Genomic DNA, 21,158 nt, shown 5'->3' with positions numbered 1-21,158 from the left:
AAAACCAGGTTTAGTACGCAAAACCACCTTATCTGCATGGAACACCAGATAAGGAGGAGAACACTGCAGAGCAGATAATTCTGAAACTCTTCTAGCAGAAGAAATTGCAACCAAAAACAAAACTTTCCAAGATAATAACTTAATATCAACGGAATGTAAGGGTTCAAACTGAACCCCCTGAAGAACTGAAAGAACTAAATTGAGACTCCAAGGAGGAGTCAAAGGTTTGTAAACAGGCTTGATTCTAACCAGAGCCTGAACAAAGGCTTGAACATCTGGCACAGCTGCCAGCTTTTTGTGAAGTAACACAGACAAGGCAGAAATCTGTCCCTTCAAAGAACTTGCAGATAATCCTTTCTCCAAACCTGCTTGAAGAAAGGATAGAATCTTAGGAATTTTTACCTTGTCCCAAGGGAATCCTTTAGATTCACACCAACAGATATATTTTTTCCATATTTTGTGGTAGATTTTTCTAGTTACAGGCTTTCTGGCCTGAACAAGAGTATCAATGACAGAATCTGAGAACCCTCGCTTTGATAAGATCAAGCGTTCAATCTCCAAGCAGTCAGTTGGAGTGAGACCAGATTCGGATGTTCGAACGGACCTTGAACAGGAAGGTCTCGTCTCAAAGGTAGCTTCCATGGTGGAGCCGATGACATATTCACCAGGTCTGCATACCAAGTCCTGCGTGGCCATGCAGGAGCTATCAAGATCACCGATGCCCTCTCCTGATTGATCCTGGCTACCAGCCTGGGGATGAGAGGAAACGGCGGGAATACATAAGCTAGTTTGAAGGTCCAAGGTGCTACTAGTGCATCTACTAGAGTCGCCTTGGGATCCCTGGATCTGGACCCGTAGCAAGGAACCTTGAAGTTCTGATGAGAGGCCATCAGATCCATGTCTGGAATGCCCCACAATTGAGTAATTTGGGCAAAGATTTCCGGATGGAGTTCCCACTCCCCCGGATGAAATGTCTGACGACTCAGAAAATCCGCTTCCCAATTTTCCACTCCTGGGATGTGGATTGCAGACAAGTGGCAGGAGTGAGTCTCCGCCCATTGAATGATTTTGGTCACTTCTTCCATCGCCAGGGAACTCCTTGTTCCCCCCTGATGGTTGATGTACGCAACAGTCGTCATGTTGTCTGATTGAAACCGTATGAACTTGGCCTTCGCTAGCTGAGGCCAAGCCTTGAGAGCATTGAATATCGCTCTCAGTTCCAGAATATTTATCGGGAGAAGAGATTCTTCCCGAGACCAAAGACCCTGAGCTTTCAGGGGTCCCCAGACCGCGCCCCAGCCCACCAGACTGGCGTCGGTCGTGACAATGACCCACTCTGGTCTGCGGAAGCTCATCCCCTGTGACAGGTTGTCCAGGGACAGCCACCAACGGAGTGAATCTCTGGTCCTCTGATCTACTTGTATCGTTGGAGACAAGTCTGTATAGTCCCCATTCCACTGACTGAGCATGCACAGTTGTAATGGTCTTAGATGAATTCGCGCAAAAGGAACTATGTCCATTGCCGCTACCATCAAACCTATTACTTCCATGCACTGCGCTATGGAAGGAAGAGGAACAGAATGAAGTATTTGACAAGAGTTTAGAAGTTTTGATTTTCTGGCCTCTGTCAGAAAAATCCTCATTTCTAAGGAGTCTATTATTGTTCCCAAGAAGGGAACCCTTGTTGACGGAGATAGAGAACTTTTTTCTACGTTCACTTTCCACCCGTGAGATCTGAGAAAGGCCAGGACAATGTCCGTGTGAGCCTTTGCTTGTGGAAGGGACGACGCTTGAATCAGTATGTCGTCCAAGTAAGGTACTACTGCAATGCCCCTTGGTCTTAGCACCGCTAGAAGGGACCCTAGTACCTTTGTGAAAATTCTTGGAGCAGTGGCTAATCCGAACGGAAGTGCCACAAACTGGTAATGCTTGTCCAGAAATGCGAACCTTAGGAACCGATGATGTTCCTTGTGGATAGGAATATGTAGATACGCATCCTTTAAATCCACCGTGGTCATGAATTGACCTTCCTGGATGGAAGGAAGAATTGTTCGAATGGTTTCCATTTTGAACGATGGAACCTTGAGAAACTTGTTTGCAAAGAGAATGACTGGGGAAGGCGGAGCCTAGGAGGGATCATGTGACCAGCTTTGCTGGGCTCTTTGCCATTTCCTGTTGGGGAAGAGAATATCCCACAAGTAAGGATGACGCCGTGGACCGGACACACCTATGTTGGAGAAATATCCCTTTCAACTGTTTTTTTGGAATAAATTAATTGCAGGTCCCCTAAATTGTATAGGATAAAAAGCTGAACCACTTTTTTTAGGAAAAGACCTCTCAAATAAAGTATCATGACCTTCCTGCAAATCTATCAAAGTGCTTAAAACACAAGCATCCTGAAATGGTACCTCTGATCTATTCAATGATTGCTCAATATCAATATGTGTATCAGCCGTATTCTCATTAGTAAAAGCTTACTTTTCAAAGTAAGCTTTCGAACAAATCTGTTAATGTCTAACAGAGTATTAAAGGGACAAAAATCCCTAGTGGGAGCAAATCCCAAACCTCTGCTTAACAGTTTTGTTTGATCCTCACTGAGTGTATAAGAGGATAAATTGATGACATTAAGATCAAACAGTCCCACATTATCTTGTTTTATTTCTTTTTTCTTTTTGTTTTTGGATCTTCTGACCCGTCTAAAGGGACTTTGGATCCTTTCTTTGACTCTTTCTTGGATTCTTTTTTCGGTTCTTTGGAGCGTGTTGCTGGACCTTCACTCTCCATATCATCGGTGCTGACAACCTGTAAAGAATGAGAGGATAAAGAAAAAGGAGAGGAGGAGGGGAGGAGGGGGACAGACTTGAAGATTCAGCTGAAGCAGCTGATTCCTGATCTGAAGTATCCACTTCAGTCGAAGTGAATAACACTTTCTTTGAGTTCTTGTTTTTCCATATAGGTTTTGGCGTCTTGCGATCTTATTTTTGTTTTGTTCTTATTCCAATTCTTTTCTTTCCCAGGATTAAATTTCCATGTTCTTTTCTGAAATGATGGCCATTGATAGACTTTATTACTTTCATAATCTAATCTGTCACGATGGAATTTCTCACCTTTACGTTCTGCCAAGATTGCATTCAATTTATCCACATGCTCTTGAAAAAGGCGCAACTTGCTCCTACCAAAACTCCTGGATCGGTGGCCACACCTTTAGGCAGCATTGAAAAAGGGAGTAGATTTTTTTGGAATGTTTAGACTTGATCCAGTTTAAACTAGGTTTCCAAGCAGAGCCAAAGGAACCTTATTTCTAAGACTAGAAAATAAACTTCTGATCCCAGTTTTGACGAAAAGGGGAAAATAATTAGAAGCTCCAGATTTCTATCCTCTAGTTACAGTAGAGATAATAGAATTCAAACAACATCTTCCATGAAAAGAGAGATAAACCTGGATTTATAAAGAATATCAGCAAACTAAGACTTACGCTGTCAGCATTTAACATTGCACAAGCATTTCTGGTGAAATGCTTGTGCAATGCCACCCCCTGCTCACTGGTGGTCAATCGTCCGCTAGCAGGGGCCATCAATCATCCCAGTCAGATAGGGATGATTTCAGTCAACCACCTAAAAGGTGGCAGAGAAGTTAAGGAGCAGTGGTCTTATGACCACTCAGGCGGACCTGAAACGTTGGGGCTCCGAAGCGGCATCTACTGCTTAATAAATGGAGCCCTATAACTATAAAGGATGATAAAATTAATCAACGGCTCAAAGAAAGAGGATATAATCAAAAAACTCTAGATAAAGCCTGTAGAGAAGTGGATTCTATACCTAGAGACAAACTAAGGCCTAGATTTAGAGTTGGGTGGTAGCCGTGAAAACCAGCGTTAGAGGCTCCTAACGCTGGTTTTAGGCTACCTCCGGTATTTGGAGTCATTAAAAAAAGGGTCTAACGCTCACTTTTCAGCCGCGACTTTTCCATACCGCAGATCCCCTTACGTAAATTGCGTATCCTATCTTTTCAATGGGATTTTTCTAACTCCGGTATTTAGAGTCGTGTCTGAAGTGAGCGTTAGAAATCTAACGACAAAACTCCAGCCGCAGGAAAAAAGTCAGTAGTTAAGAGCTTTCTGGGCTAACGCCGGTTCATAAAGCTCTTAACTACTGTACTCTAAAGTACACTAACACCCATAAACTACCTATGTACCCCTAAACCGAGGTCCCCCCACATCGCCGCCACTCGATTAAATTTTTTTAACCCCTAATCTGCCGACCGCCACCTACGTTATACTTATGTACCCCTAATCTGCTGCCCCTAACACCGCCGACCCCTATATTATATTTATTAACCCCTAACCTGCCCCCCACAACGTCGCAGCCAGCTACCTACAATAATTAACCCCTAATCTGCCGACCGCAAAGCGCCGCCACCTACGTTATACTTATGTACCCCTAATCTGCTGGCCCTAACACCGCCGACCACTATATTATATTTATTAACCCCTAATCTGCCCCCCTCAACGTCGCCTCCACCTGCCTACACTTATTAACCCCTAATCTGCCGAGCGGACTGCACCGCTATTATTATAAAGTTATTAACCCCTAATCCGCCTCACTAACCCTATAATAAATAGTATTAACCCCTAATCTGCCCTCCCTAACATCGCCGACACCTAACTTCAATTATTAACCCCTAATCTGCCGACTGGAGCTCACCGCTATTCTAATAAATGTATTAACCCCTAAAGCTAAGTCTAACCCTAACACTAACACCCCCCTAAATTAAATATAATTTTAATCTAACGAAATTAATTAACTCTTATTAAATAAATTATTCCTATTTAAAGCTAAATACTTACCTGTAAAATAAATCCTAATATAGCTACAATATAAATTATAATTATATTATAGCTATTTTAGGATTAATATTTATTTTACAGGTAACTTTGTAATTATTTTAACCATGTACAATAGCTATTAAATAGTTAAGAACTATTTAATAGTTACCTAGATTAGGGGTTAATACTATTTATTATAGGGTTAATGAGGCGGATTAGGGGTTAATAACTTTATTATAGTAGCGCTCAGGTCCGCTCGGCAGATTAGGGGTTAATAAGTGTAGGCAGGTGGAGGCGACGTTGGGGGCAGCAGATTAGGGATTAATAAATAAAATATAGGGGTCGGCGATGTTAGGGCAGCAGATTAGGGGTACATAGGGATAATGTAAGTAGCGGCGGTTTACGGAGCGGCAGATTAGGGGTTAATAATAATATGCAGGGGTCAGCGATAGCGGGGGCGGCAGATTAGGGGTTAATAAGTGTAAGTTTAGGGGTGTTTAGACTCGGGGTACATGTTAGAGTGTTAGGTGCAGACGTAGGAAGTGTTTCCGCATAGCAAAGAATGGGGCTGCGTTAGGTGGCTTTTTTGCAGGTGTTAGGTTTTTTTTCAGCTCAAACAGCCCCATTGTTTTCTATGGGGGAATCATGCACGAGCACGTTTTTTAGGCTGGCCGCTTGCGTAAGCAACTCTGGTATCGAGAGTTGAAGCTGCGTTAAATATGCTCTACGCTCCTTTTTTGGAGCCTAACGCAGCCTTTATGTGGACTCTCAATACCAGAGTTATTTTTATGGTGCGGCCAGAAAAAAGCCGGCGTTAGCTTTTCGGGTCGTTACCGACAAAACTCCAAATCTAGCCGTAAGGCAGTACAAGAATAAATATCTTGAAGAAAAAAGTGATAAACCAAAATTAATTACCACCTATAGCCTAGAATATAGTTGTATTTGTAAAATTATTAAGGAAAGTCTACCAATTTTACATATAGATCCCATACTTAAAAATGTAGTTAATGAGGGTTGTCAGTTTATCTCAAAGAAAGGAAAACTATTGGTAACTTCCTATCACCTTCAGATCTACCTATAGTCAATCGAACCTGCTGGCTTAAGCGGAGAAAAGGTTTCTATAAATGTAGGCACAATATATGTAAGACTTGTGACTTTGTGAAGGAAGGGGGAAATGTAATCTCTACTCAAACCAAGTGTAACCATAGGATCAACTTTTACATAAATTGTGCGACAACTCATGTCATCTATCTTTTGACCTGTAGGGGGTGCTCTAAGCAATATGTAGGGAGAACTAAGAGACCCCTAAAAGATTGCTTTCTTGAGCATGTATGATCCATTGAGGATCCGGACTCAGACACCCTAATTGCTAAGCATTTTAAAGGGACAGTCAACACCAGAATTTTTGTTGTTTCAAAAACATAATTTATGTAAGAACTTACCTGATAAATTAATTTCTTTCATATTGGCAATATTCCATGAGCTAGTGACGTATGGGAAATACAATCCTACCTGGAGGGGCAAAGTTTTCCAAACCTCAAAATGCCTATAAATACACCCCTCACCACACCCACAATTCAGTTTAACGAATAGCCAAGTAGTGAGGTGATAAAGAAAGGAGTAATAAAGCATCAACAAAGGAATTTGGAAATAATTGAGCTTTATACAAAAAAAATCAAAACCACCATAAAAAAGGGGTGGGCCTCATGGACTCTTGCCAATATGAAAGAAATTAATTTATCAGGTAAGTTCTTACATAAATTATGTTTTCTTTTATGTAATTGGCAAGAGTCCATGAGCTAGTGACGTATGGGATAGCAATACCCAAGATGTGGAACTCCACGCAAGAGTCACTAGAGAGGGAGGGATAAAAATAAAAATAGCCATTTTCCCCTGAAAAAATTAATCCACAACCCAAAATATAAGTTTATTCTCATAAATGAAAGGAAAAAACTTAAATCAAAAGCAGAAGAATCAAACTGAAATAGCTGCCTGAAGAACTTATCTACCAAAAACTGCTTCCGAAGAAGCAAATACATCAAAATGGTAGAATTTAGTAAATGTATGCAAAGAAGACCAAGTAGCAGCTTTGCAAATCTGATCAACTGAAGCTTCATTCTTAAAAACCCAGGAAGTGGAAACTGATCTAGTAGAAGGAGCTGTAATTCTCTGAGGCAGGGCTTGACCTGACTCCAAATATGCTTGATGAATCAAAAACTTTAACCACAAAGCCAAAGAAACGGCAGAAGCCTTCTGACCTTTCCTAGAACCAGAAAAGACTAGAAGTCTTCCTGAAATCTCTAGTAGCTTCAACATAATATTTCAGAGCTCTCACTACATCCAAAGAATGTAAAGATCTCTCCAAAGAATTCTTAGGATTAGGACACAAGGAAGGAACAACAATTTCTCTATTAATGTTGTTAGAATTCACAACCTTAGGTAAGAATTTAAATGAAATCCGTAAAACTGCCTTATCCAGAAGAAAAATCAGAAAAGGAGATTCACAAGAGAGAGCAGATAATTTAGAAACTCTTCTAGCAGTAGAGATGGACAAAATAAACAACACTTTCCAAGAAAGTAGATTAATGTACAAAGAATGCATAGGCTCAAACGGAGGAGCCTGTAAAGCCTTCAAAACCAAATTAAGACTCCAAGGAGGAGAGATTGATTAATGAAAGGCTTGATACGAACCAAAGCCTGCACAAAACAATGAATATCAGGAAGTTTAGCAATCTTTCTGTAAAATAAAACTAAAAGAGCAGAGATTTGTCCTTTCAAGGAACTTGCAGACAAACCTTTATCCAAACCATCCTGAAGAAACTGTAAAATTCTAGGAATTCTAAAAGAATGTCAAGAGAATTTATGAGAACACCATGAAATGTAAGTCTTCCAAACTTGATAATAAATCTTACTAGAAATAGATTTACAAGCCTGCAACATAGTATTAATAACGGAGTCATAAAAAACCTCTATAACTAAGCACTAAGGAAAAACAGACCTTGAGATAAAAAGTCTGGCCTTAATGGAAGTAGCCAAGGTTGGCAACTGGGCATCCGAACAAGATCCGCATACCAAAACCTGTAAGGCCATGCTAGAGCCACCAGCAGCACAAACGATTGCTCCATGATGATTTTGGAGATCACTCTTGGAAGAAGAACTAGAGGCGGGAAAATATAAGCCGGTTGATAACACCAAGTGTCAATGCATCCACTGCTTCCGCCTGAGGATCCCTGGACCTGGACAGGTACCTGGGAAGTTTCTTGTTTAGATGAGATGCCATCAGATCTATTTCTGGAAGCCCCCACATCTGAACAACTTGAGAAAACACATCTGGGTGGAGGAACCATTCTCCCGGATGTAAAGTCTGACGACTGAGGTAATCCGCTTCCCAATTGTCTATACCTGGGATATGAACCACAGAAATTAGACAGGAGCTGGATTCTGCCCAAACAAGTATCCGAGATACTTCTTTCATAGCTTGAGGACTGTGAGTCCCACTCTGATGATTGACATATGCCACAGTTGTGATATTGTCTATCTGAAAACAAATTAACGGTTCTCTCTTCAACAGAGGCCGAAACTGAAGAGCCCTGAGAATTGCACGGAGTTCCAAAATATTTATTGGTAATCTCGCCTCTTGAGATTTCCAAACCCCTTATGCTGTCAGAGATCCCCAAACAGCTCCCCAACCTGAAAGACTCGCATCTGTTGTGATCACAGTGCAGGTTAGATGAACGAAAGAGGCCCCTAGATTATACGATGGTGATGTAACCACCAAGTCAGAGAAAGTCAAACATTGGGATTTAAGGATATTAATTGTGATATCCTTGTATAATCCCTGCACCATTGTTTCAGCAGACAAAGCTGGAGACTGGAGAAGTCTCATATGAAAACTAGCAAAGGGGATCACGTCCGATGCTGCAGTCATAAGACCTAAAACTTCCATGCACATAGCTACTGAAGGGAATGACTGAGACTGAAGGTACCGACAGGCTGCAACCAATTTCAAATGTCTCTTGTCTGTTAGAGACAAAGTTATGGACACTGTCTGAGAAATCAAATAACTTTTTGGTAAATTGATCCTCCAACCATGTCTTCGAAGAAACAACAGAAGTCGATTTGTGTGAGATTCTGCAGAACGTAAAGACTGAGCAAGTACCAAGATATTGTCCAAATAAGGAAACACCGCAACACCCCGTTTTCTGATAACATAGAGTAGGACACCGAGAGATGTCGCTAGGCCAAAAAGGAAGAGCAACAAATTGGTAATGCTTGTCTAGAAAAGAGAATCTCAGGAACTGATAGTGATCTGGATGAATCAAAATATGAAGATATGCATCCTGTAAGTCTATTGTGGGCATATAATGCCCTTGCTGAACAAAAGGCAGAATAGACCTTATAGTAACCATTTTAAAAGTTGGTATTCTTACATATCAATTCAAAATTGAATTAATTTTCTTTCTTTGGGACAATGAATAGATTTGAATAAAACCCCAGACCCTGTTCCTGAAACGGAACTGGCATGATTACCCCAGATAACTCCAGGTCTGAAACACACTTCAGAAAGGCCTGAGCCTTTACTGGGTTTGCTGGAATGTGTGAGAGAAAAAATCTTCTCACAGGCGGTCTTACTCTGAATCCTATTTTGTATCTCTGAGAGACAATATTCTGAATCCAATGATTTTGGACCGAATTGATCCAAACATCTTTGAAAAATCTTAATCTGCCCCCTACCAGCTGAGCTGGAATAAGGGTCGCACCTTCATGCAGACTTGGGGGCTGACTTTGATCTCTTAAATGGCTTGGATTTATTCCAATTTGAAGAAGGCTTCCAATTGGAAACAGATTCCTTGGGGAAGAATTAGGTTTCTGTTCCTTATTTAAGAACGAAAATGGTTAGAAGCTTTAGATTTACCCTTAGATCTTTATCCTGAGGCAAAAAAACTCCCTTCCCCTCAGGACAATTGAAATTAATGAATCCAACTGTGAGCCAAATAATTTATTACCTTGGAAAGAAAGAGATAGCAATCTGGACATAGAAGTCATATCAGCATTCCAAGATTTAAGCCACAAAGCTCTTCTAGCTAAAATAGCTAAAGACATAGATGTAATATCAATTTTGATGATATAAAAAAATGGCATCACAAATGAAATTATTAGCATGTTGAATCAAGTTAACAATGCTAGACAAATCATGATTCGATACTTGTTGCGCTAAAGTTTCCAACCAAAAAGTTAAAGCAGCTGCAACATCAGCCAAAGAAATTGCAGGCCTAAGAAGAAGACCTTAAAATAAATAAGCTTTCCTTAGATAAGATTCAAGTTTCCTATCTAAAGGATCTTAAAAGAAGTACTATCTTCCGTAGGAATAGTAGTACGTTTAGCAAGAGTAGAGATAGCCCCATCAACTTTGGGGATCTTTTCCCAAAAACTCCAATCTAACTGCTGGCAAAGCATACATTTTTTTAAACCTTAAAGAAGGAATAAAAATAGTACCAGGCCTATTCCATTCCAATCATATCAGAAATATCATCAGGAACTGAAAAAAACTCTGGAATAACCACAGGAGGTTTATAAACAGAATTTAAACATGTATTAGTTTTAATATCAAGAGGACTAGTCTCCTCAATATCCAATATAATTAACACTTCTTCAACAAAGAACAAATGTACTCCATTTTAAATAAGTAGATTTGTCAGTGTCAATATCTGAGGAAGTATCTTCTGAATCAGATAGATCCTCATCAGAGGAGGATAATTCAGTATGTTGTTGGTCATTTGAAATTTCATCACCTTTATGAGAAGTTTTAAAAGACCTTTACATTTATTAGAAGGCAGGATAGCAGACAAAGCCTTCTGAATAGAATCAGCAATAAATTCTTATAAATTCACAGGTATATCTTGTACATTAGATGTTAAAAGAACAGCAACAGGCAATGTACTAATACTGATGGACACATTCTCTGCATGTAAAAGTTTATCTTGACAACTTATTACAAACCACATCTGGAGATATAATCTCCACAAGATTACAACAAATGTACTTAGCTTTGGTAGAACTGTTATCAGTCAGCAGGATTCCAACAGTGATTTCTGAGACAGGATCAGATTGAGAAATCTTGTAAATGTAAGAAAAAAACAACATATAAAGCAAAATTATCAATTTCCTTATATGGCAGTTTCAGGAATGGGAACAAAATGCAAACAGCATATCCCTCTGATAGAGAAAAAAGGCAAGAGGCATATAGGAATGGGGTTTAAAATAATGAAAATATTTGGCGGCAAGTATGACGCACAGAGAAAATGTTTAGGCGCTAACAACATCCGGAAATGACACACTCGCGTCAATGAAGACGCAACTTTGTGAAAGGACTCAGCATCGACAAAGAAGCTGGAAATTATGAATTTGCGTCATCAAACGTAACTTTGCGGCAAAAAATCTTGCGCCAAAAATGAGTTTGTCATTTTGCACCCTCGCAAGCCTAATTCTGCCCGCGAATTTAAAATGACAGTTAATTGAAAAAAGACTATACCCCAGGTAAGAAATACATTTTCCTAAAAAATGCATTTGCCAGATATGAAACTGACAGTCTGCAAAAGGAAATATACTGAAACCTGAATCATGGCAAATATAAGTACAATACATATATTTAGAACTTTATATAAATACATAAAGTGCCAAACCATAGCTGAGAGTGTCTTAAGTAATGAAAACATACTTACCAAAAGACACCCATCCACATATAGCAGATAGCCAAACCAGTACTGAAACAGTTATCAGTAGAGGTAATGGAATATGAGAGTATATCGTCAATCTGAAAAGGGAGGTAGGAAATGAATCTCTACGACCGATAACAGAGAACCTATGAAATAGATCCCCATGACGAAAACCATTGCATTCAATAGGTGATACTCCCTTCACATCCCTCTGCCATTCGCTGTACTCTGAGAGGAATCTGGCTTCAAAAAATGCTGAGAAGCGCATATCAACATAGAAATCTTAGCACAAACTTACTTCACCACCTCCATAGGAGGCAAAGTTTGTAAAACTGAATTGTGGGTGTGGTGAGGGGTGTATTTATAGGCATTTTGAGGTTTGGGAAACTTTGCCCCTCCTGGTAGGATTGTTTATCCCATACGTCACTAGCTCATGGACTCTTGCCAATTGCATGAAAGAAAGATAGATAAACCCTTTATTACCCATTCCCCAGTTTTGCATAACCAACACAGTTATAATTGTACATGTTTTACCTCTGTAATTACCTTGTATCTAAGCCTCAACAGACTGCCCCCTTATTTCAGTTTTTTTGACAGACTTGCATTTTAGCCAATCAGAGCTGTCTCCATGGTAAATTCACGAGCATGAGCTCAATGTTATCTATATGAAACACGTGAACTAATGCCCTCTAGTGGTGAAAAACTATCAAAATGCATTTATATTGGAGGCAGCCTTCAAGGTCTAAGAAATTAGCATATTAACCTCCTAGGTTTAGCTTTCAACTAAGAATACCAAGAGAACAAAGCAAAATTGGTGATACAAGTAAATTGTAAAGTTGTTTAAAATTACATGCCCTATCTGAATCATGAAAGTTTTTTTTGGACTTGACTGTCCCTTTAAAGAGTTACACAACTCTGATTCCACACTATTGTCTGTACAGGGCAGTGACCATACTCCCTGATGGAAAAGAGGAGGGAATCGTGAAAATAAATCCTATATAATAAATGGCCAAGTATGTTTGTCAGATGCAGTCATGCGCAGTAGAGACTGCACGTGACAAACATACCTGGCCGTTTGGATCCTGACAATCAGCACTCACCACAGAGCAAGGCTGAAGCGGAGTGTCAGGGGGCGTGTCCGACGGAAACGTCGCAATGGGGGCGTGGCTGGGTGCAGCGAGGGCCGTGGCCGGGTGAGGGGCGTGGCCGGGCAGGTGTCGCCACGATGGTGTGTGGCTGGACGGGGTGCCGCAATGGGGGCGTGGCCAGAGAGGCAAAGGGTTTGAAAGATGGAGCCAGAAAGGGAGAAAGAGAGGGGGGAGATGGGCCAAAGAGGGGGGGAGAGAGCCAAAGGGGGGGGGAGAGAGCCAAAGAGGGGGAAGAGAGAGAGCAAAAGAGGAAAGCGAGCCAAAGAGGAGAGACCAAAAGAGGAAAGAGAGCCAAAGAGGAGAGAGAGCAAAAGAGGGGAGAGAGCCAAAGAGGGGAGAGAGCCAAAGAGGGGGGAGAGAGAGCCAAAGAGGGGGGGTGAGAACAAAAGGGGGGAGAGAGAGAGCAAAAGAGGGGAGAGAGTGCAAAGGAGAGAGGGAGAGCGAGCAAAAGAGAGGGGGAAGAGAAAGCAAAAGAGAAAGGGGAGAGAGAGCAAAAGAGAGGGGGGAGAGAACAAGGGGTGGGACCACTGTACTGCAAAAAATGGGCTTTAGTACTAGTTTAATATAAGAGAGGTATACTGGATTTTTACTTTGAACACCTCAATACCCTATGTATAGGGAGGTGATATGATATACATTTTGTCTAATCTATTATTAATGATAAAACTCAAAGTGTAATGAGATACAAAGTAAGGGTTACCATATACTTGAATATGCATATAGGGATATTTAGATATTCTTCACTTTTAACCCTTTATCATTGATAGTAAATTTAATAAGTGAAATTACATATTTGAATATGCAGATTACGTCTTCCTCTTGTTTAACATTTATTCCATATGTAGATAAATATTATCTGTAACAATTAAGAAGGGTATGAATATATGTGACTATGTAACTTTAAATTTTCACAGCTGTAGCCGATTTAAGCTGAGTGTAGCTGTAGCTCCTACAGGCAGTGAACAAGTGCTTGGCAAGCATAAAACATGTCTGCTGTGTGAGGAGCTCAGCTTTCCCTTCTTGATGTGTTTTTATCTTATAGTCATTGACAGTCATTTCTCTGCAGTTTTTGGCTGTACTCTACTACATGTTTTTATACTTTTGAATTAAAGCCTGGAACTTTAACAAGAACACAATTAAAAGCATTAGCACATTTAAGCAATTCTAAAAGGCTAAAAAAAACTTCACAAGCAGAATCTTCAGAAAAAATTGTTTAAAAAAAGACTATTGACGCAAATGGAAAAAGCAACAGACACACGCAATGAAAACTGCTGGCCTAACAATAAAACCTGCTTGCTGAAAAAACGTCCAATGGAAGAATTCTAACTTCCAATCTAAAGTGAAGGAAAGGAAGGAACTATCTTCAAAAGTACACTTAGTCAAGGTAGAAAAGGCCCTTCAACTTTGGGAATAGTTTCCCAAAGTTCAATATTAGAAGCCGGCAAAGAATAGATTTTCTTAGACCTTGCTGAAGGATAACATTGTTTTACCTGGTTTAGCCCATTCTTAGAAACTATCTCAGAGACAGTATCAGGAACAGGAAAAAAATCTTAAGAAATGTAATCAAAGGAATATAAATCAAGTCTAAACTAAAGGGGCATGAAACCCAATTTTTTTCTTTCATGATTCAGACAGAGAATACAATTTTAAACAACTTTCTAATTTACTTCTATTATGTAATTTGTTTAATTCTATTGGTATCATTTGTTGAAGGAGCAGCAATGCACTAATGGTTTCTAACTGAACTCATGGGAGAGCCAATCACAATCGATATATATACAGTATATGTAGCCACCAATCAACAGCTAGAACCTAGGTTCTCTGCTGCTTCTGAGCTTGCCTAGATAAACCTTTCAGCAAAGGATAACAAGAGAAGGAAGCAAATTAAATGATAGAAGTAAATTGGAAAGTTTATTAAAATTGTATTCTCTATCTGAATCATGAAATATTTTTTTGGGTTTCATGTCCCTTTAACACCAACTACTTTAGAATCCTTAACTTTTAAAGAAAACAGAATTTATGTTTACCTGATAAATTTCTTTCTCCAACGGTGTGTCCGGTCCACGGCGTCATCCTTACTTGTGGGATATTCTCTTCCCCAACAGGAAATGGCAAAGAGCCCAGCAAAGCTGGTCACATGATCCCTCCTAGGCTCCGCCTACCCCAGTCATTCGACCGACGTTAAGGAGGAATAATAGCATAGGAGAAACCATATGGTACCGTGGTGACTGTAGTTAAAGAAAATAAATTATCAGACCTGATTAAAAAACCAGGGCGGGCCGTGGACCGGACACACCGTTGGAGAAAGAAATTTATCAGGTAAACATAAATTCTGTTTTCTCCAACATAGGTGTGTCCGGTCCACGGCGTCATCCTTACTTGTGGGAACCAATACCAAAGCTTTAGGACACGGATGAAGGGAGGGAGCAAATCAGGTCACCTAAATGGAAGGCACCACGGCTTGCAAAACCTTTCTCCCAAAAATAGCCTCAGAAGAAGCAAAAGTATCAAACTTGTAAAATTTGGTAAAAGTGTGCAGTGAAGACCAAGTCGCTGCCCTACATATCTGATCAACAGAAGCCTCGTTCTTGAAGGCCCATGTGGAAGCCACAGCCCTAGTGGAATGAGCCGTGATTCTTTCGGGAGGCTGCCGTCCGGCAGTCTCGTAAGCCAATCTGATGATGCTTTTAATCCAAAAAGAGAGAGAGGTAGAAGTTGCTTTTTGACCTCTCCTTTTACCTGAATAAACAACAAACAGGGAAGATGTTTGTCTAAAATCCTTTGTAGCATCTAAATAGAATTTTAGAGCGCGAACAACATCCAAATTGTGCAACAAGCGTTCCTTCTTTGAAACTGGTTTCGGACACAGAGAAGGTACGATAATCTCCTGGTTAATGTTTTTGTTAGAAACAACTTTTGGAAGAAAACCAGGTTTAGTACGTAAAACCACCTTATCTGCATGGAACACCAGATAAGGAGGAGAACACTGCAGAGCAGATAATTCTGAAACTCTTCTAGCAGAAGAAATTGCAACTAAAAACAAAACTTTCCAAGATAATAACTTAATATCAACGGAATGTAAGGGTTCAAACGGAACCCCCTGAAGAACTGAAAGAACTAGATTGAGACTCCAAGGAGGAGTCAAAGGTTTGTAAACAGGCTTGATTCTAACCAGAGCCTGAACAAAGGCTTGAACATCTGGCACAGCTGCCAGTTTTTTGTGAAGTAACACCGACAAGGCAGAAATCTGTCCCTTCAGGGAACTTGCCGATAATCCTTTTTCCAATCCTTCTTGAAGGAAGGATAGAATCCTAGGAATCTTAACCTTGTCCCAAGGGAATCCTTTAGATTCACACCAACAGATATATTTTTTCCAAATTTTGTGGTAAATCTTTCTAGTTACAGGCTTTCTGGCCTGAACAAGAGTATCGATAACAGAATCTGAGAAACCTCGCTTCGATAAAATCAAGCGTTCAATCTCCAAGCAGTCAGCTGGAGTGAAACCAGATTCGGATGTTCGAACGGACCCTGAACAAGAAGGTCTCGTCTCAAAGGTAGCTTCCAAGGTGGAGCCGATGACATATTCACCAGATCTGCATACCAAGTCCTGCGTGGCCACGCAGGAGCTATCAAGATCACCGACGCCCTCTCCTGATTGATCCTGGCTACCAGCCTGGGGATGAGAGGAAACGGCGGGAACACATAAGCTAGTTTGAAGGTCCAAGGTGCTACTAGTGCATCCACTAGAGCCGCCTTGGGATCCCTGGATCTGGACCCGTAGCAAGGAACTTTGAAGTTCTGACGAGAGGCCATCAGATCCATGTCTGGAATGCCCCAAAGTTGAGTGACTTGGGCAAAGATTTCCGGATGGAGTTCCCACTCCCCCGGATGCAAAGTCTGACGACTCAGAAAATCCGCTTCCCAATTTTCCACTCCCGGGATGTGGATAGCAGACAGGTGGCAGGAGTGAGACTCCGCCCATAGAATAATCTTGGTCACTTCTTCCATCGCTAGGGAACTCCTTGTTCCCCCCTGATGGTTGATGTACGCAACAATCGTCATGTTGTCTGATTGAAACCGTATGAACTTGGTCCTCGCTAGCTGAGGCCAAGCCTTGAGAGCATTGAATATCGCTCTCAGTTCCAGAATATTTATCGGTAGAAGAGATTCTTCCCGAGACCAAAGACCCTGAGCTTTCAGGGATCCCCAGACCGCGCCCCAGCCCATCAGACTGGCGTCGGTCGTGACAATGACCCACTCTGGTCTGTGGAATGTCATCCCTCGTGACAGGTTGTCCAGGGACAGCCACCAACGGAGTGAGTCTCTGGTCCTCTGATTTACTTGTATCTTTGGAGACAAGTCTGTATAGTCCCCATTCCACTGACTGAGCATGCACAGTTGTAATGGTCTTAGATGAATGCGCGCAAAAGGAACTATGTCCATTGTCGCTACCATCAACCCGATCACTTCCATGCACTGAGCTACGGAAGGAAGAGGAACGGAATGAAGTATTCGACAAGAGTCCAGAAGCTTTGTCTTTCTGGCCTCTGTTAGAAAAATCCTCATTTCTGAGGAGTCTATAATTGTTCCCAAGAAGGGAACCCTTGTTGACGGGGATAGAGAACTCTTTTCCACGTTCACTTTCCAGCCGTGCGATCTGAGAAAGGCCAGGACGATGTCCGTGTGAGCCTTTGCTCGAGGGAGGGACGACGCTTGAATCAGAATGTCGTCCAGGTAAGGTACAACTGCAATGCCCCTTGGTCTTAGCACAGCTAGAAGGGACCCTAGTACCTTTGTGAAAATCCTTGGAGCAGTGGCTAATCCGAAAGGAAGCGCCACGAACTGGTAATGTTTGTCCAGGAATGCAAACCTTAGGAACCGATGATGTTCCTTGTGGATAGGAATATGTAGATACGCATCCTTTAAATCCACCGTGGTCATGAATTGACCTTCCTGGATGGAAGGAAGGATAGTTCGAATGGTTTCCATCTTGAAAGATGGGACCTTGAGAAATTTGTTTAAGATCTTGAGATCTAGGATTGGTCTGAACGTTCCCTCTTTTTTGGGAACTATGAACAGATTGGAGTAGAACCCCATCCCTTGTTCTCTCAATGGAACAGGATGAATCACTCCCATTTTTAACAGGTCTTCTACACAATGTAAGAACGCCTGTCTTTTTATGTGGTCTGAAGACAACTGAGACCTGTGGAACCTTCCCCTTGGTGGAAGTCCCTTGAATTCCAGAAGATAACCCTGGGAGACTGTTTCTAGCGCCCAAGGATCCAGAACATCTCTTGCCCAAGCCTGAGCGAAGAGAGAGAGTCTGCCCCCCACCAGATCCGGTCCCGGATCGGGGGCCGATATTTCATGCTGTCTTGGTAGCAGTGGCAGGTTTCTTTGCCTGCTTTCCCTTGTTCCAGCCTTGCATTGGTCTCCAAGCTGGCTTGGCCTGAGAAGTATTACCCTCTTGCTTAGAGGACGTAGCACCTTGGGCTGGTCCGTTTTTACGAAAGGGACGAAAATTAGGTCTATTTTTTGCCTTGAAAGGCCGATCCTGAGGAAGGGCATGGCCCTTACCCCCAGTGATATCAGAGATAATCTCTTTCAAGTCAGGACCAAACAGCGTTTTCCCCTTGAAAGGAATGTTTAGTAGCTTGTTCTTGGAAGACGCATCAGCCGACCAAGATTTCAACCAAAGCGCTCTGCGCGCCACAATAGCAAACCCAGAATTCTTAGCCGCTAACTTAGCCAATTGCAAAGAGGCGTCTAGAGTGAAAGAATTAGCCAATTTGAGAGCATTGACTCTGTCCATAATCTCCTCATAAGGAGGAGAGTCACTATCGAGCACCTTAATCAGTTCATCAAACCAGAAATATGCGGCTGTAGTGACAGGGACAATGCATGAAATGGGTTGTAGAAGGTAACCCTGCTGAACAAACATCTTTTTAAGCAAACCTTCTAATTTCTTATCCATAGGATCTTTGAAAGCACAACTATCCTCTATGGGAATAGTGGTGCGTTTGTTTAAAGTAGAAACCGCTCCCTCGACCTTGGGGACTGACTGCCATAAGTCCTTTCTGGGGTCGACCATAGGAAACAATTTTTTAAATATGGGGGGAGGGACGAAAGGAATACCGGGCCTTTCCCATTCTTTATTAACAATGTCCGCCACCCGCTTGGGTATAGGAAAAGCTTCTGGGAGCCCCGGCACCTCTAGGAACTTGTCCATTTTACATAGTTTCTCTGGGATGACCAAATTTTCACAATCATCCAGAGTGGATAATACCTCCTTAAGCAAAATGCGGAGATGTTCCAATTTAAATTTAAAAGTAATCACATCAGATTCAGCCTGCTGAGAAATGTTCCCTAAATCAGTAATTTCTCCCTCAGACAAAACCTCCCTGGCTCCCTCAGATTGGGTTAGGGGCCCTTCAGAGATATTAATATCAGCGTCGTCATGCTCTTCAGTAACTAAAACAGAGCATCCACGCTTACGCTGACAAGGGTTCATTTTGGCTAAAATGTTTTTGACAGAATTATCCATTACAGCCGTTAATTGTTGCATAGTAAGGAGTATTGGCGCGCTAGATGTACTAGGGGCCTCCTGAGTGGGCAAGACTCGTGTAGACGAAGGAGGGAATGATGCAGTACCATGCTTACTCCCCTCACTTGAGGAATCATCTTGGGCATCATTGTCATTATCACATAAATCACATTTATTTAAATGAATAGGAATTCTGGCTTCCCCACATTCAGAACACAGTCTATCTGGTAGTTCAGACATGTTAAACAGGCATAAACTTGATAAGAAAGTACAAAAAACGTTTTGAAATAAAACCGTTACTGTCACTTTAAATTTTAAACTGAACACACTTTATTACTGCAATTGCGAAAAAACATGAAGGAATTGTTCAAAATTCACCAAACTTTCACCACAGTGTCTTAAAGCCTTGAAAATATTGCACACCAATTTTGGAAGCTTTAACCCTTAAAATAACGGAACCGGAGCCGTTTTAAGCTTTAACCCCTTTACAGTCCCTGGTATCTGCTTTGCTGAGACCCAACCAAACCCAAGGGGAATACGATACCAAATGATGCCTTCAGAAGTCCTTTATCAGTATCAGAGCTCCTCTCACATGCGACTGCATGCCATGCCTCTCAAAAACAAGTGCGCAACACCGGCGCGAAAATGAGACTCTGCCTATGCTTTGGGAAAGCCCCTAAAGAATAAGGTGTCTAAAACAGTGCCTGCCGATATAATTATCTCAAAATACCCAGAATAAATGATTCCTCAAGGCTAAATAAGTGTTAATATCAATCGATTTAGCCCAAAAAATGTCTACAGTCTAAATAAGCCCTTGTGAAGCCCTTATTTACAATCGTAATAAACATGGCTTACCGGATCCCATAGGGAAAATGACAGCTTCCAGCATTACATCGTCTTGTTAGAATGTGTCATACCTCAAGCAGCAAAGGACTGCAAACTGTTCCCCCAACTGAAGTTAATGCTCTCAACAGTCCTGTGTGGAACAGCCATGGATTTTAGTTACGGTTGCTAAAATCATTTTCCTCATACAAACAGAATTCTTCATCTCTTTTCTGTTTCTGAGTAAATAGTACGTACCAGCACTATTTGAAAATAACAAACTCTTGATTGAATAATGAAAAACTACAGTTAAACACTAAAAAACTCTAAGCCATCTCCGTGGAGATGTTGCCTGTACAACGGCAAAGAGAATGACTGGGGTAGGCGGAGCCTAGGAGGGATCATGTGACCAGCTTTGCTGGGCTCTTTGCCATTTCCTGTTGGGGAAGAGAATATCCCACAAGTAAGGATGACGCCGTGGACCGGACACACCTATGTTGGAGAAATCTAAATCTCTTTAATAGTGAACGAATATGTTCAACTTTAAACAGAAAAGAGGATGTCTCTGAAACATAACTAAAGGAAAACCCCAGATTGGCATTGATAACCACCTGCTCTGAGGTTTTACCAAATGCATAAACAGAAACATTAACCTCAGTAGGCTCAGAGCTTGTAAGGTAAATTATAAACTGACCCTATATGCTTATTTGAAGGTGGCATAGCTGCCAACATATCAGATACTGTAGAGCGAATGAAGTCCTTAGCTATAGGCAAAACCTGTAAGAAATATTGGGTGGACCAAACCCTGGTTGTTGCAGTTTACTTAAGGTGAGAGTGTAGGCCCCTTAGGACTATGGTGTATATATATATATATATATATATATATATATATATATATATTTAAAAATAAAAATAAAATTTTCTTCTATGTGAAGAACATAGGAATGTAAAGTATTCCTAACACACCTTAGACTTTAGAACAGTTGATCTAGCTCAGTGTATTTTTTTTTTTGTAGTGTGCCCTATATACAATAAGTCTATGGGGAGAGGGATTTAGCACAGTCGCAATGTCTGAAGTCCTAAAATTAGCACGCTTAAGTCTT

General features: G+C 41.2%; 1 protein-coding gene across 2 annotated transcripts in view; it reads right to left on the bottom strand.

Annotated features, from left to right (window-relative positions):
* The window catches only part of OSBPL6 (oxysterol binding protein like 6), a 664,468-nt gene that overhangs the window by 389,914 nt on the left and 253,396 nt on the right, over positions 1–21,158 (bottom strand). The gene's annotated exons all lie outside the window — the stretch shown is intronic.

Source organism: Bombina bombina, chromosome 1, assembly GCF_027579735.1.
Source record: "Bombina bombina isolate aBomBom1 chromosome 1, aBomBom1.pri, whole genome shotgun sequence".
Taxonomy (NCBI): Eukaryota; Metazoa; Chordata; class Amphibia; order Anura; family Bombinatoridae; genus Bombina; species Bombina bombina.
The sequence above is the reverse complement of the archived record's forward strand: the minus strand, read 5'-3'. Positions and strand labels throughout refer to the sequence as shown.